Genomic DNA, 17,280 nt, shown 5'->3' with positions numbered 1-17,280 from the left:
CCCGCCCGCTGCCCTGCACACCGCACGTACTGCCCCCACCGGCCACAATAAATGGTCCAAAATCAAACTTATCAAGGGCCCGCAGGATGCCAACCGCAACTGGCTTTTCCAGAAGCTCGCCATGCCCTGCACTTGCTGTGAAAGGTATGAGGACACCATCCCTGCCCATTCTGGCTAATAGCCACTGATGGACCTATCCTCCATGAATTTATCTAGCTCTTTTTTGAACCCTGTTATATGAACCCTTGGCCTTCACAACATCCTCAGGCAAGGAGTTCCACAGGTTGACTGTGCATTGCGTGAAGAAATACTGCCTTTTATTTGTTTTAAACCTGCTGTCTATTAATTTGATTTCATGACCTCTAGTTTTTGTGTTATGAGAAGTAGCAAACAACACTTCCTTATCTACTTTCGCTATATCAGTCATGGTTTTATAGACATCAGTCATATCCCCCCTTAGTCATCTGTTTTCCAAGGTGAAAAGTCCGTCTTACTAATCTCTCCTCATACAGAAGCTGTTCCATATCCCTAATCATTTGTGCTTTTCTGAACCTTTTTCAATTCCAATACATCTTTTTTTTTTTTAAATGGGGCAATGACATCTGCACGCAGGATTCAATGACATCTGCACGCCTGCCTCAGCCCCTTCATCTTTGCTCAGCTCTGCTGCCTCCTCCCACCCTGTAACCAGACTTTTGATTTGGGCACCATTTAGAGTTGCCAGATCCCAAAAACCAGACACCCAGAAACCCTAAATGGCACCCGGACACAAAAGCCAAAACCTGGACAGGTGGCAACCCTACCAGTCATACAATAGTACATACCACGGAACTGCCCCCTCCTTTCATCTCATTAAAAGCTGGTGGGTTCCTGAGTGGTCAGATCTCTCCTTGCCCAGTTTGGCAGTGACATTTGGAGGGCTGTAGGGGACGTTACTCTTTCATGCTGTATGAAGGGGTGTGTGAAGCCCAGTGTTTTCATTTAAAGGCACGGCAAGACATTACACACTGAAGAGCTGTTTTTAAAGGCAGTGTGGTTCAGTGGGCTGAGCTATGGGCTGGGATCTAGGAGACCAGAGTTCCATTCCCAGCTCTGCCACTGGCCTGTTGACTGACCTTGGGTGAGGCTCTCTGTGCCTTAGTTTCCCCATCTGTAAAATGGGGACCATGGTACTAAGCTGCTTTGTAAAGCACTTTGAGATGTACAGATGGCCCCTCATCTTTAATTATCTCAATAGAATATATATTTCAACTAAAACCAAAGTAAACAACCCGCCTTCTCCAAACTCCATGTGTTGTGAGGTATTTTTTCCTTCTCCAGCCCTAAAACACAGATCAGGGTGGGCTGGGTCAATCCAATCAAGTAGCTATTGTGTAAGGGGTGGAACCATCAAAGCATCAGATAGATTTTCATGGAAGAAAAAAAAGCAGCCGCTGTCCTAGGGGGATGAAGCCTGTGCTGTGCAGCCGGCTACTGCTGCCTTCAGCCCACCTTTGCACAGAAAACATCTGGTGCAATGGCTGCTCCTCTGCAAGAGGCATTGTGCTGTTTGACTCACATCTGAGAACATCTACAACCATTTCCCTCCCCTGTGTGCATAAGTTGTTTTTACAGAAGAGCATTAATTTGCAGTGTGAGCTGTCGGAGCGGGAAATGGCAACTTCAGGCTCTTCTAAAACAAACCTCTTTTTCTAGTTTTAACCATGCATGTACAATTTATAATTTCCAAAGCATCCTGGTGGATTCTCCATCTCTGGCAATTTTTAAGTCAAGATTAGATTTTAAAAAAATGAAAGCTCTGGTCTAGTTCAAACAGGCATTAACTCAGTGAAGTTCTTTGGTCTGTTATACAGGAGCTCAGGCTGAATGATCACCGTGGTCTCCTGCATAGGCCTGGGGAAATTGTGCACCATATCGCAGGCACAGAATTCATGTCCCCCACAGATTTTTTTTTCCCTCTGCAGAAAATACATTTTGCCAGAGAGGCGCTGCAGTTACCCCTTTTTCCCACCAGGAGCTATTGTGGTGCCAGAATAGAGGGCAGCCAGCTCACAGCCATAGCGGAAGTGGCATTCCTCACAGCAACCTGTGAGGAAACATGCAATATTGCGGGGGCGGAGACAGAGCAGGGCACACAGGGCTTCTGTGTGGGTCACATAGACCAGGTTCAGAAGGGCTGGGGAGGGGGGAAAGACTGGGGTGGGGGCTAACTGGGAGTGGGGGTGAAGGACCACATGGGGTAGGGGGATGCAGCGATATGTGGGGACAGGGGGTGCATGGGGGCTGGGGTGGGCGAGGGGAGGTGCAGGGACAGATGGGGATGGGGGAGGAAGGTGCAGGGACACATGGGTATGTGGGAGGAGGGATGCAGGGACACATGGGGACAGGGCAGATGTGCCTAACTGAGTAGGAGAGGCTGGGGTGTCTGCCACGGTCCGCATGGAAGAGACTCCCCACCTTTCTAACAATCCCTCCCCCTCAAACTGTTGCATACTTTTCCCACCCACACCCAATAACCCTCCTGCTTCACACCCAGGCTCCTTCCCAGCAATTACTTCCCTTTCCCTGAGCTCCTCCATTACACCCTGACTCCCCCAAGCCTTTGCACTGCTTCTGAGGGGTGCGGGAAATAAGGTTCTGTATGGCAGTTTACATGAATTCTTACTCAAAGTTCTGTGTTAATATGCCTAGTAAAGAATCTATTTGTCAAAAAACACAACCTGAATCTTTTTTTGTTGTCTGTATTGTTACAGACATACTTGCTGACAGGTATTTTGAAATAAATTACCAAAATAATTGAAACTAGTATGATTATAGTGTTATTTTGACAAATGAAATATGCAGCATTTTAAAATATTGTTTGCAGAATTTTTTGGCCCAGAATTTCCCCAAGACTAATGGGAAACTCTCTTTGTGCACCTGCCAGGCCTCACGGTCAGTTCAGCCCTAGAACATTTTGATTGGTTACACTTTACACTGGCTTCTCCACAAGCCATGTGAATGCATCAGCTTCTTTAATAGAAAAGAAACACCGGGGTTAGACAGAGCTTTGTTACACATTAGGTACATAGTTGTTCTTTGTTACATTTCTATGGCATGAGCAGTTCCCGAGTCTTCTTTCAATCACACACACTGGGCTGTCCTGCCCCGCCCCTTGGACCAATCCATGCTGAGACAGGACTGCAAATCCCACCTCTAGATGTCACCCCAGAGACATCCTCTGGCTGGAACCAAAGTGGGTGTGGGGGTGAAGTTCCAAGCTGGGGCCCATCGAGATGGTGGAGGGGGAGAGGGGGAGTGAGTGTGTGTGGGATGGAAAGAGAGAGACCTGGTTGGGTCCCACCTAATGCAGTAGGCTGTGACCATCTACTCTAAATTCCCTCCACCTGTCTGCTCTTCCCCACACTGCTGAGCCAAGTCCCCTTCCCTGCCCACCCCCCCAGTCTCTGCTGGGCATCACGGGGACAGGACCATGTCCTGATCTGCATCTGCTGGAGCTGTGTCAGGCCCGCTGGCTGCCAGAAGCCCCTCAGGCCCTGCAGGTGGCAGCGGGGCATTGGGGTACATGACCGGGTGCTGGGTGAGGTTGGCCAATCTAGCAAACAGCTTGCCCCAGGCAGCACAGCTGTATGGTCGCTCTCGGCCGTGAATAAACCAATGTGGTAGCAAGGAGGCGGCCCGTGCAAAGCTCCTGCTGCAGCCAGTGCATCACGACGTCCTCTCCCTAGTGTGCGTGCGCTGGTGCTTGGTCAGTGCACTGGTTTTGCTGAAATTCTTCCTAGAATTGTTACAGCGGTGTGGCTGCTCCCTGATGTGTGCGCTGGTGTATTCTCAGGCTTGAGCTCTGTGAAAAGCCCTTCCCGCAGTCAGCACAGCTGTACGGCCGCTCCCCGGTGTGTGTGCGCTGGTGTCTTCTCAGGTTTGAGCTCCGTGCAAAGCTCTTCCCGCAGTCAGCACAGTGGTGTGTCTGTGCCCCGGTGTGCGTGCGCTGGTGTGTTCTCAGGTTTGAGCTGTGTGCAAAGCCTTTGCCACAGTCAGCACAGCGATGCGGCCGCTCTCCCGTGTGTGTGCGCTGGTGTAGTCTCAGCTTTGAGCTCTCTGCAAAGCCCTTTCCGCAGTCAGCGCAGTGGTGCGGCCGCTCCCCGGTGTGTGTGCGCTGGTGTAGTCTCAGCTTTGAACTCTCTGCAAAGCTTTTCCCGCAGTCAGCGCAGTGGTGCGGCCGCTCCCCAGTGTGCGTGCGCTGGTGCAGTGTCAGTGTGTTGGCACTACTGAACTTTTTACTACAGTTGGCACAGCAGTACTGCCGCTCCCCGGTGTGCGTCCGCTGGTGTGTTCTCAGGTTTGAGCTCCGTGAAAAGCTCTTCCCACAGTCAACACAGCGGTGTGGTCGCTCCCCGGTGTGTGTGCGCTGGTGCGTTCTCAGGTTTGAGCTCTGTGCAAAGCTCTTCCCACAGTCAGCACAGTGGTGCGGTCGCTCCCCGGTGTGCGTGCGTTGGTGCAGTGTCAGTGTGTTGGCACTACTGAACCCCTTACCACAATTGGCACAGCGGTGTGGCCACTCCCCAGTGTGCGTGCACTGATGTAGTCTCAGGTGTGAGCTCTGTGCAAAGCCCTTCCCGCAGTCAGCACAGCGGTGTGGTCGCTCCCCAGTGTGTGTGCGCTGGTGTGCTCTCAGGTTTGAGCTCTGTGCAAAGCCCTTCCCGCAGTCAGAGCAGTGGTGTGGCCGCTCCCCAGTGTGCGTAAACCAGTGTATTCTCAGGATTGAGGCCTGCCTAAAGCTCTTGCCACAGTCAGCGCAGGGATGGGGACACCGGCTCGTGGAGAGTCTCTGGGGTGTAGCCAGGCCTAGTCTCTGGCTGTGTTTACCGCGGGGACAGACTGCGTCCTGTGCATGGACCCCTCTGTTGGCCGTGGGATCCTGCGCTCCTGCCGTGCTCTCCCCACACTCAGAAGGTGTCCTCAGTACCCCCAGGATCCCGAGCCCTGCTGGAGAGAGCAGAAGCAATTTCAATATTAGCTCACGGTAAGGCTACAGGTTTGTCAAGGAAGGAAAAATGTCACGGATGGAGCGATCTTCCCATTTGTCCATGACTGTTTTTTCGGATGAGCACCTCACTCAGCAATGCTGGCTCCTGTCCCACAGGGCTGCACCCAGCAACTCACTCTGGGTACTGAGACCTGGCCTGCGGGCTTACAGTGCCACTCAGTGAATGGACTTGCCCCTCACATCTTCTCTAGCCCGCACCAACCCCTCTGCATCAGCCTGTGGTTAGGGCTGCAGCATTGGGGGGTTGCTGCGTGGTTGGTGCTCCCTGGGCAGGGCGAGGAGCAGGGCAGGTTTTGTTAAAAATCACAGAGCCGTCTCAGTAAACGTACTGACCTGTGACTTTTACTAAATTTACTAGAACTGCTCTGTAGTTTCTGATGTGAAATGCTGGCACAAAGCTGCAGCCTGACTCAGGGTGGTTCTACCCTATGTTGTTTGTGCAGCACCTAGCACCTGCTCCCACGTGCGCCACGCACCTCTTGGGTCTTGTTTGATGCTTAAATGGTAGATTGCCCAGGATACACCCAGCGCCTGGCACAACAGGGCCCTCATCCAGAACTAGGGCCTCAAAGTCCTAACAAACAGGGTCTGGGTTTTGTTTTCACATGGATTTTGGTTTTAGTTCAATCAGAGGGTTTATTTACACGTTGCTGGTTCTGTACTGTCTCCTGTTTCACAGCAGTCTCCTGTTCCCCGTATTTGCTCTGTTTAAACTATATTGATCTGAAACTAGTTTAGGATCTACCATCCCCTCGTGGACGCATTGAGACTGGTATAAAGCTGCTTACGTCAGCATAGCTTATTCCTGTGCAGGAGTGAGTCTGAGGAGGTTGAGGGGATGACATGTCACTCAGGGTTTGTGTGATGTAACCTGAAAAACATGTCTGTATTGTGTCACAAGCCAATCAATGACACTGCTGAGCTGGAAGGGGTGAATGGCTGCTACCCGGCAGGCCTTTGATCGACAGTCACAGACCGTGTTAAAGCTGAGGGCTGTGCTAAGCATTGACAGTGAAGCAATGTCAGTGACAATGATTTCGTGTCACTGAGAGCAGGAGGAGAGGGGATGTGACAAAGGCCATTCCCCCCCCCTCACACCCAGCCCATGCACCAGGATACTCTAAGTCGTGCCACACAGGAGGATTTCTTCTGGCCCCCACAGCAGCTACCTGGAACGCGGGGCAGTTTTAGAGCATTACAGTGAAACGGTGCAAATACTGAAAACCTTCTCCACAAAATGGCCTCCTCTGCATGGTGCGACCTCGCACGCATCATACATGACTGAGCCTGCCCTGAGTCATTCCCAGCTTTCTCTTTGCTCACCAGGGACAGGTTTCTCCCGTCTGAGAGGTCAGGAGCAAGGTGAAGTGGCAGAGAGGGGGGGTGGGAACCTTGAGAGGACAGCACCAAGCGCCAGTGACTCTCCCAGGCTGCGAGCAGGTTTTTGCCCCATGTCTGAGCTATGTCTGGATCCAGGTGCCCCCCGGGCCACAGGACACCAGCACAACAGCTTGAGTCAGGAGGGGCAGAGGCATGAAACCCATCTGAAAAATCTCTAGGCCACCCCTGCCTTGGTATGATTTTCTGAGATGTGGGAAGCCTAGAAAGTGGTGTTGTGGTCTATGGACCAGCAGGCGTGTCTTTCCAGCCAGGTGTTTGTCAGATCCACTGACACACACAGATTTTATCCTCACAGCCCCGGTGCCCTCTCCATTACATGGGTGGAGTAACTGAGGCATGGTGGAGCTGTAGTGACTCGCTTCTAGAACTGAACCGAGACATTTTGAATCCTGCTGCAAAGTCCTACCCACTAGGGAAATGCGGCCTCCCCTATGCTCCCCCCACCACGGAGACCTCTCTCTTTCCCTCAGCATCCCTCAAATCCACCATCCCACATCTCTTCCAAGTTCATCACCTCCCCATCTCTGTTCCATTTCTCTGTCGCAGCTTTGAGGCCCCATCATTTTTAGGTCCCATCCTAGGTCACAGATATCCAATGAGTAGGAAAGATAGGGAGTATGATGATGACAAGACTCTCTGGCTTAACCAGGAGATCTTCAATGACTGGAAACTCAAAAAAGAATCATACAAGAAGTGGAAACTAGGTCAAATGACAAAGGATGAATATTAAAACAACAAAAAACAAACCCAGAAGCAGGTAGGAACAAAATTAGAAAGGCCAAGGGAAAAAAACAAATTAAACTAGCCAGTAATATAGAAAAAACAAAGCATTTTACAATGGAGGAGAGGGATAGCTCAGTGGTTTGAGCATTGGCCTGCTAAACCCAGGGTTGTAAATTCAATCCTTGAGGGGGCCACTTAGGGATCTGGGGCCAAATTCAGAACTTGGTCCTGCTAGTGAAGGCAGGGGGCTGGACTCAATGTCCTTTCAAGGTCCCTTCCAGTTCTAGGAGATTGGTATATCTCCAATTATTATAGGCAGGCAGAGGAAAACAAGGACAGGCTGGGTCCATTACTAAATGGAGGGAAAGACAATAAGAGAAAACGCAGCAAGAGCCAAACAGTTAAATGCCTCTTTCATTTCAGTTTTCACCAAAAAAGTTAGCAGCGATTGGCTGACTAACATACTGAACATCAGTGTCAATGGGGTAGGATCTGAGCCTAAAATAGGAAAGGAAATAGGTATGAATTACTTAGACAAGTTACATGTCTTCAAGTTGGCAGGGCCTGATGAAATACATCGTCGAATACTTAAGGATCTGGACGAAGAGATCTCAGAGCCATTAGTGATTATCTCTGAGAATTTGTGGAGGGTGGTAGAGACACCTGAGGATGGGAAATGGGCAAATACAATACCTAGGTAGAGAAAGGGGATACGGACAACTCAGGGAGTTATAGACCAGTCATAACTTCAGTACCTGGAAAGATACGGGAGCAAGTAATCAAACATTCTATTTGTGAGCACCTAGATGGACATAAAGTAATAAGTAACAGCCAGCATGGATTTGTCAAGAACAAACTATGTCAAACCAACCTAACATCCTTCTTTGACAAGTAACAAGCTTTGTGGACTGGGTGGACACAGGAGATGTCACATCTCAAATGTAGTAAGGCTTTTGATACTTGTGACGGTGCACTCCATATGATGTTATGCAAATATGCAAATGAGTGTGAATATAATCTAACTAGAATACGCTTCATGCAAAAGGTCTCTTGTAAGATATCTTTACAAAGCTTATAATCTACTGAGTGTGGTCATCCTATTTGTATAAATGTATCATTCTTGTATCTGAAACTAGAAATATAAAATATAACTCTGAGGGCCTATTGAAATTGTTCAAAGTGTGGGCCATTAATGGTGGTGTGGAATCTTGATGGCGCCCATCAACCAGGACAATTGGTTGTAAATGGCAGTTTACTTGCAAGTCTTCCTCTATACCTGTGTGCTGGCAAGTGGATAATGAAGTCTTACAGTGACATGTGATTGTATCACCTGAACTGGAATCCATCTTTAACCTGGTGCTGTTCCATTTAGAAGAAGAGGTGGGAACCCAGAGAGGGATAAAGAATTCCCACCTTGTGCAAAAGATTCATAAGGGGGTGGAATAGAACAAAGGGGGCTGCAGTCATGAGAAATCCTCTAGCTACCACCTGAGCTGGAACAAGGGCTATACCGGGGAAAGGATTGGGCCCAGAGTAGGAAGGTGTCCAGTCTGTGAAAGAAGCTTATTGAAACATCTCTGAGGGTGAGATTTTATCTGTATTCAGTTTTCTACTGTATTAGGCTTAGACTTGCGTGTTTTATTTTATTTTGTTTGGTAATTTACTTTGTTTTGTCTGTTATTACTTGGAACCACTTAAATCCTACTTTCTATATTTAATAAAATCACTTTTTACTTATTAATTAACCCCGAGTATTAACACCTGGGGGGGCAAACAGCTGTGCATCTCTCTCTATCAGGGTTATAAAGGGCGAACAATTTATGAGTTTACCCTGTATAAGCTTTATAACGGATTTAATTGGGGTTTGGATCCCATTGGGAGCTGGGTATCTGAGTGCCGGAGACAGGAACACTTCTTAAGCTGTTTTCAGTTAAGCCTGCAGCTTGTGGGGGACGTGGTTCAGACTTGGATCTGTGTCTGCAGCAGGCCAGCGTGTCTGGCTCAAGCAGGCAGGGTACTGAAGTCCCAAGCTGGCAGGGAAAACAGGCTCAGAGGTAGTCCTGGCACATCAGGTGGCAGTCCCAAGGGAGTTTCTGTGATCCAGCCCATCACAATACTGTCTTACATGATCTTCCCACAAACAAACTAGAGAAATATAGCCTAGGCAAAGCTACCAGAAGGTGGGTTCACAACTGGTTGGAAAACTGCACTGAGAGAGTGGTTCTTCTCATTCTCTAATGAGCTGAAAGGGCATATCGAGTGGGATCCCAAAAGGATCTGTCCTGGGTCTGGTTCTATTCTGTATCTTCATAAATGATTGGGACAATGGCATGGAGAGTGCACTCATAAAGCTTATGGACTATTCAAAGCTGGGGATGGTTTTCAAGCCCTTTAGAGGACAGGATTAGAATTTAAAATGATCTTGACAAAACGGAGAAACGGTCGGAATTGACATGATTGCCTAGGAAGGAGTACTGCAGAAAACCATCGGGGGTTATAGTGGATCACAAACTAAATGAGTCAATAATTTAATACTGTTGGCGGGGGCGGGGGGCGCAAATATCTGGGCTGTATTAGCAGGAGCATTGCAAACAATACACACAAAGTAATTCTTCCACTCTACTCAGCACCGATAAGGCCTCAACTGGATTACTGTGTCCAGTTCTGGGCCCCACACTTCAGAAACGATGTAGACAAACTGGACAGGATCAGAGGAGAGCAACCAGAATTATTAAAGGTTTAGAAAACATGACCTATGAGGTAAGATTGAAAAAAACTGGGTTTGTTTAGTCTGGAAAAGGGACAACGAGCGGGGGTGGGGGGGTGTTGATAACAGTCTTCAAGAACGTAAATGGTTGTTACAAAGAGGAGGGTGATAAATTGTTCTCCTTATCCACTGAGGCCAGGACAAGAAGTAATGGGCTTAAATTGCAGCAAGGGAGATTTAGGTTAGACATTAGGAAAAACTTCCAAACTGTAAGGGTAGTTAAGCACCGAAACAAATTCCTTGGAGAGATTGTGGAATTTCCATCATGGGAAGTTTTTAAGAGCATGTCAGGCATGGACTCGATAATACTTAGCCCTGCGTCAGTGCAGGGGCCTGGACTAGATGACCTACCAAGGTCCCTTCTAGTCCTACATTTCTAGGATTCATAGATATCAAGGCCAGACAGGCTCATTGTGCCCATCCAGCCTGGCTTCCTGCCAATCCCAGCCAGAGAATCTCCCCCAGTGATTCCTGCCTCCTGGCTGAACAAGAAGAATCATAGAATCATAGAACTTAAGATCAGAAGGGACCATTATGATCATCTAGTCTGACCTCCCGCAAGATGCAGGCCACAAAAGCTGACCCACCCACTCCTGAAATAATTCTCTCCCTTGACTCAGATGCTGAAGTCCCCAAATCCTGATTTAAAGACTTCAAGTAGCAGATAATCCTCCAGCAAGCGACCCCTGCCCCATGCTGCGGAGGAAGGCGAAAAACCTCCAGGGCCACTGCCAATCTACCCTGGAGGAAAATTCCTTCCCGACCCCAAATATGGCGATCATAAAGAAAGCTTTGAGAAAGTCACACCCCATTTCCACTGACAGACTCCCAATGAGGGAAAATCTATCGTGTCCATATCGTGTCCATAGGGGAGCTCTCCCAGTGGTTCATTCCCCTCTCAGATAAACACTGGCCCCTAATTCCCAGCCTCCATTCATCCCCTTCGGCTCCCAGCCAGTAGATCTCGCTGTGCCTTTGCCTTCTACATTAAGGAGCCCTCTGCTAGCAGGTGTGTAAGTCAGAATGGACTGAGTTATGACGACTCACCTTGGGAGGGGCTCTCAGGCCCTGAGCTTTCTCTGGAGTTCTCGGCATCCCGGATCCAGAGCTCTGCCTCCCCTACCTCAATCCGGTGGATTAAGTGTGGTGTGGAACCTGAATAGCCTGTTGGGGGGGGGGGGAAAGAATCAGCTTTATTACTAAAGTTTTGGGGACAGGGACTCATTTATATATTGGTAGACTAGCACATAAGAACATAAGAATGGCTCTACTGGGTCAGACCAAAGGTCCATCTAGCCCAGTGTCCTGTCTTCCAACAGTGGCCAATGCCAGGTGCCCCAGAGGGAATGAACAGAACAGGGAATCATCAAGTGATCCATCCCCTGTCGCTCATTCCCAGCTTCTGGCAAACAGAGGCTAGGGACACCATCCCTGCCCATCCTGGCTAATAGCCATTGATGGACCTATCCTCCATGAACTTATCTAGTTCTTTTTTGAACCAAGTTATAGTCTTGGCCTTCACAACATCCTCTGGCAAGGAGTTCCACAGGTTGACTGTGTGTTGGGTGAAGAAATACTTCCTTTCATTTGTTTTAAACCTGCTGCCTATTAATTTCATTTTGTGACCCCTTGTTTGTGTGCCATGAGTAGTAGTAAACAACACTTCCTTACCTACTTTCTCTACACCAATCATGATTTTATAGACCTCAATCATATCTCCCCTTAGCCGTCTCTTTTCCAAGCTGAAAAGTCCCAGTTTTATTAATCTCTCATATCTGTTCCATACCTCTAATCATTTTTGTTGCCCTTTTCTGGAACCTTTTCCAATTCTACTATATACCTTTTTTTGAGCTGGGGCAAGCACATCTGCATATGGTATTCAAGATGTGAGCGCAGCATGGATTTATATAGAAGCAATATGATATTTTCTGTCCTAGTATCAATCCCTTTCTTAATTATTCTCAACATTCTGTTCGCTTTTTTGACTGCCGCTGCACATTGAGTGGATGTTTTCAGAAAACTATCCACAATGACTCCAAAATCTCTTTCTTGAGTGCTAACAGCTAAACAGCACAACGGGGCCACGATCTCAGTTAGGGTGTCTCTGCGCAGCACCTGGAATGATGAGGCCCCAATCTCGGATGCTGCTTGAGAGGAAAGTGCAAGAGATCCCAAGTAGGTGAATAATGAAATAAACCTTCCTTAGAGGAAATTTCTTCCCATTTCCTGCTAGGCAAGTTCAGTTCGTACAGTAACTCCTCACTTAATGTTGTAGTTATGTTCCTGAAAAATGCGACTAAGCAAAACGATGTTAAGCAAATCCAGTTCCCCATAAGAATTAATGTAAATAGGTGGGGTTAGGTTCCAGGGAATTTTTTTTTCCCTCCAGACAAAAAACTATATATTATACACACACACACACACACACACACACACACACACACACACACACTATAAGTTTTAAACAAACAGTTTAATACTGCACACAGCAATGGTGATTGTGAAGCTTGGTTGAGGTGGTGAAGTTAGAGGGTGGAAGAGGGTGGCATATTTCCCAGGGAATGCCTTACTGCTAAATGATGAACTAGCATTCGGCTGATCCCTCAAGGGTTAACCCATTGCTGTTAATGTAGCCTCACACTCTACAAGGCAGCATGAATGAAGGAAGGGGAGACAGCATGGCAGACAGAGACACACACCCTGTGTGAGAGAGATTTGCACTGCCCTTTTAAATATGCTGACACCTCTAAGTACATTGCCCTTTTAAGTAGATCAGAAAGTTGAGACAGCAGCTATGGCCAGCAAGCTCCCTCTGTCCTGATCCCTGTCATGTCCCCACCCTGCTCTATGGAGAAGGTGTAAGCGGGGTGCAGGAGCAAGGAGGAGGGGGACACCCTCACATTAGTCCCTTCCCCCCCCCCCCACCGTGCACAGCAAGTAGGAGACTCTGGGAGCAGCTCCAAGGCAGAGGGCAGGAGCAGCACATGGCAGTGGGGGAGGGACAGCTGAACTGCCAGCAATTGATAGCCTGCTGGGCAGCTGCTGCACAGAGAACTTAGGGGAGCGGGGAGCTAATGGGGGGCTGCCGGTCCACCCTGGTTCCAAGCCCCCACCAGCTAGCTGCAATGGGCTGCTCTTCCTGCAAGAACTGGACAAAGCAGGCGGCTGCAAAACATTTTAAGGGAGCATTGCACAACTTTAAACGAGCATGTTCCCTAATTGATCAGCAACAAAACCACATTAACCGGAATGACTTTAAGGGAGGAGTTCCTGTACTGGGAAACAGCAATGTCTATGAGCCTTCTCACTTTGCTTTGGGGCTGAGTCATGGCAGGTGTCACCGTTACACAGACTTATCAGTTCTTTTGCTTATGGTGCAAGTACTGTTCAACTGTGCGGTTGTTAAGTTTATGATGTTCATTCTTTTGGGGGGAGGTAGGGAGCTGCTCCAAGCAGTAGAAGAGTTTTCTCCCTGCCTTTTTTGCTCATGTGCTGCTGTTGTAACCAGCCCTGTACCACGACTGAGGTGAGGTGGGTAATGCAAGTAAACAAGTTACACTGAGGCTACGTCTACACTACCCGCCGTATCGGCGGGTAGCGATCGATTTTTCAGGGATTGATATATCGCGTCTCATCTAGACGCGATATATCGATCCCCGAACGCGCTTATATCGATTCCGGAACTCCACCACCGCGAACGGCGGTGGCGGCGTCGATATGGAGAGCCCCGGAGATCGATCCCGCGCCGTGAGGACGGGTAAGTTATCGATATAAGATACTTCGACTTCAGCTACGTTATTCACGTAGCTGAAGTTGCGTATCTTATATCGATTTTTCCCCTTAGTGTAGACCAGCCCTAAGATTAGACCCAGGCGCTGTAGCCCTGATTTGTTCAACAGGAAGCCAAACAGAAAGAGGCTGGCATTTGCCACTACTCAGCCATGGGGTGGCACACAGCAGGGGTGGCATCAAGGGAACCCAGACATTTCACGGCTGTGAGTAAAGATAAATAGGTCGTTACCCAAGGAAACGAGGACCCGGTAATTCCTCAGCATCTGGTCCCGGTACAGCTGCTTCTGTGGCTGGGATAGGAGCTCCCACTCCTCCCGGGTGAAATACAGAGCGACGTCCTCAAACGCCACCTGGAGCTGCTGGCACAAGCGTTCCACACTCAGCACCTTCCGCTCCAGCCCCCAGCCCGGAGTCTCAGCAGGGGACGCGGTTTCTAGGGGAGCGACTCCCAGGGACCCCCCCGCCCAGCACCTGTGACCCAGGGACACTCCCCCCCCCAGCTCCCCCAGGGACCCGGGGCCCTGCTGGCCGGGACAGGAGTCGCCCTCGGCTCCCCGCGGGGCTCTGGGCGGGGCGCTGGAAGGGCCCGAACCCCAGGGCAGGGAACAGGCCCCGCCCCCGCCCCGCCCCCGGCCGGAGTCCCCGCCTCCGCCCCAGGCCTGTGCTCAGCCCCGCTCCCGCCCCGGCTCCAGCTCCTCTGCCCGGCCGGGGCCGCGCCCGGCTCCGCGTGTCCGCCCGGCCAGGGCCCCCCAGCCCCGGGGGGGGCCAGCGCCGCTCCCCGGCCGGGCCCCAGCGCCGCTCCCCGGCCCCCGCGCTCCGGCTGCTGCAGCCCCCGGCCCCGGGGTCACTAGCGCGGGAGGGACCCGGGTCCCGGCCCCCCTCGGCTCGGCCCCCAGCCGGGACCAGCCAGTGCCCGGCCGGGGAGTCCCCGCCCCGCGTCCTACCTGCGCCGGCCCCGCTGCAGCCATCGCCGGGCTCGGCTCCGGCCCCGGCCGCTTCCTGCGCCCGGGCAGCGACTTCCCGCCCCGCGGCTGCTGCTTCCCCGGGGCCGCCTCTCGCCCGCTCCCCGCGCTGGGGCTGCAGCCGGGACCCGCCTGCGCACGGGCCGGGCTGGGACCCAGGGGGCCGGGCTGGCCCCGCTCCGCCCCGCGCCGCGCCTGCGCCGCCGGCTCCAGCAGCTGGGCCCGGGGCATTTCCCATTTCGCCCCGAGGAGGCGCTGACCGCCCCGCGGTGGGGATCAGGGTCGTTGTGTTAACGTGCGTAGGCCGGGCGGACCCTGCAGCTGCACATAAACCGTTTATAAACGCGCCTTAGTCTAGTTCCATTTCAAAGGGAACACGATCAACGTGCCTTTATGAACAGTGAATGTGCATCGGGTTGCGGCTCGACAGCCTGCGCCCAGCAAGCTAGTTGAGGGTGGATCACATCGCAGTGTCACGAATCTACCGCCCTAGGCAGCTGCTTAGCTTGCCCAGGTTTGGAGCAGCTGGTGGGTATTGCACACGAATAAAGCTGGGGCAAGAAATGGCATGGCCAGGTGGTAGGGGACAGGCAAACAGCCTGTGGTGACCCAAGACATGCTTGGTCAGTCACTGTGGCAGCCACAGACAGCCCGCGTCCTCACTCCAGAGCCATCTGTAAAGTGGAAGGCGGGGGAGGTGGCATGAGTCTTGTGATATTTGGGTGATATTCCTGAAATCCCCAGTTCCTGGAATTGTGTTTATGCCAAAATCTTCACTGTCTTTTTAAAAAAGGATAAGCTCTGAGGCTTGAGAGAAAATCTTGGAAATGCAGCAACTCCTAATGGCTATGAAACAAGGCAAATAAACAAACCCTATTTTGTAAGGGCTCATGGTTTTTAAACTGACTTGATTTTTTGAGGCTTGGCTCACTATTTTTGGATATGTGCGGTGCTAGTTACTGTTTATGGAAGGACTCATTTACTTTGCTTTTGTTTTAGTTTACAGGTTGATTTTTAAAGGCAAATACAATATTTTCAAAGATTTTGAGGCTGGAAGAGGCTATTTTGCCCATCCCATCTGGCTTCCTTTGTAACCCAGGTCAGATAATGCCCCCAGCAATTCCTGCCTAGGGCCCAGTATCTTGTGGTTGTTCTACAGCTGAGCTCATTGTCAGATAACAGAAACTGCCAGAGCAGTGGTGAACTTTTCAAAAACTACATAGGGTCCTAAATCCCATGGGCTTTCAAGGAGACTTAGGTGCCTCAGGAATTTGTCACTTTTGAAAATGGAAATTAGTGTTAAGGGCTTTCCCTTCACCTGGTTCTTGTCACACAGACAGAAAGCAGAAGACCCGAAGTCCAAAGTGCATGCAATGCAATGTTTATTGGGGTTAATTAGGCAAGCATATCCATAGCTCTGACAACGCAGGGCCTTTTCCCCAGCGTTCCTGTTCCCACCTCCTCTTCCTCAGCAGGCCCAAATATACCTGCAGTGCACACCTCTGGTGCCACCCCTTACAATTTATGGTCATGTTCCATTTTGGAGGGTCTTGGGCCTGGGGGCTTTGGTACCAACTCTTTTATACCCTGTGGGAAGGGTAGGCAATGAGGTTAGGCAATGAGGTTTGGTCAGGGACAGACATTTCTTTGACTTTTTAGTATTTCTTATACCTTCCCCTCAACCCTCCTCACTAGTTGCTTGACCTTGGCTTCAGAGAGGAGCCAGCCAGCCAGCCTTCCAGTCTATGCTCATATATACAATACTGGCAGCGGACAGCATCCATCAGAGTCCTCTCCAGCATGGTTCTGGCAGTTGGAGTAATGAGCGTGTGCTCCATGTTCTTCACCCAGGGCATCAGGGCTCCCAGCTCCTAGCTACCACTAGTTGTTCAGGGGCAAGTTTTCCAAAGTGCCCAGTGTTACTCTACAGGCTTGTTTGTTAGCCTGAGAGAGAAGTTTCAGTTTGATTTTTGATACTCATGTATCCTTACTAATATGAAAGAATGAAGACACTGTGTGTTGTATGTCCCACAACCAGATGAGGCTTTTAGAACAATAAGAAAAGATAAGAGATGGAGCCAATGTGTCGCTGGGTAGAGATGGTTGGCACAAGCCATACAATGCAAGAGTGCTTTCACTTAAAGCTTCTACTTTATTTAGTTTCAAGCACATAGAAACACAACAGATTATAGCGCACCCGAAATCAATAGTTACCCCAAAGATCTGGAGTGGTTAACAACAGCCTTCCGGTGGCCTGCCTACCATCTGCCACTGCTGACTGTAGCAAGTCAAAACTCACTGGTGGGGCACCTCCTGCTAGTTGCTCCTGGGAATTAGCCCAACTGCAGCCCTGGAGCACCCTTTGTGGGTGGTGACTTGCCTGCTATTGCCTTCTCCAACATCTGGGACCTGCATTGCTCCCCAGCTTGCAGCACCCTCTTCAGAGCACAGCCCTCCGGCCATGTCCCAGTTTAGTTCTCCCCCCTTCTGGGGGAAAAATCAGCCATCCTCAGTTCCGCCCCATGCCACCATGGTGAACTGTGGCCACTTAGGCTAGCCTATCTCACAGGGGCAAGCTGCCATCCTTC

General features: G+C 50.3%; 1 pseudogene; it reads right to left on the bottom strand.

Annotated features, from left to right (window-relative positions):
• Positions 1-2,995: 2,995 nt before the first annotated feature.
• Positions 2,996-17,280, bottom strand: part of LOC123369096 — a 35,289-nt pseudogene continuing 21,004 nt past the window's right edge.

This window comes from Mauremys mutica, chromosome 4 (assembly GCF_020497125.1).
Source record: "Mauremys mutica isolate MM-2020 ecotype Southern chromosome 4, ASM2049712v1, whole genome shotgun sequence".
Taxonomy (NCBI): Eukaryota; Metazoa; Chordata; order Testudines; family Geoemydidae; genus Mauremys; species Mauremys mutica.
Note: the sequence above shows the minus strand (reverse complement) of the source record. Positions and strands in the feature narration are given on the sequence as shown.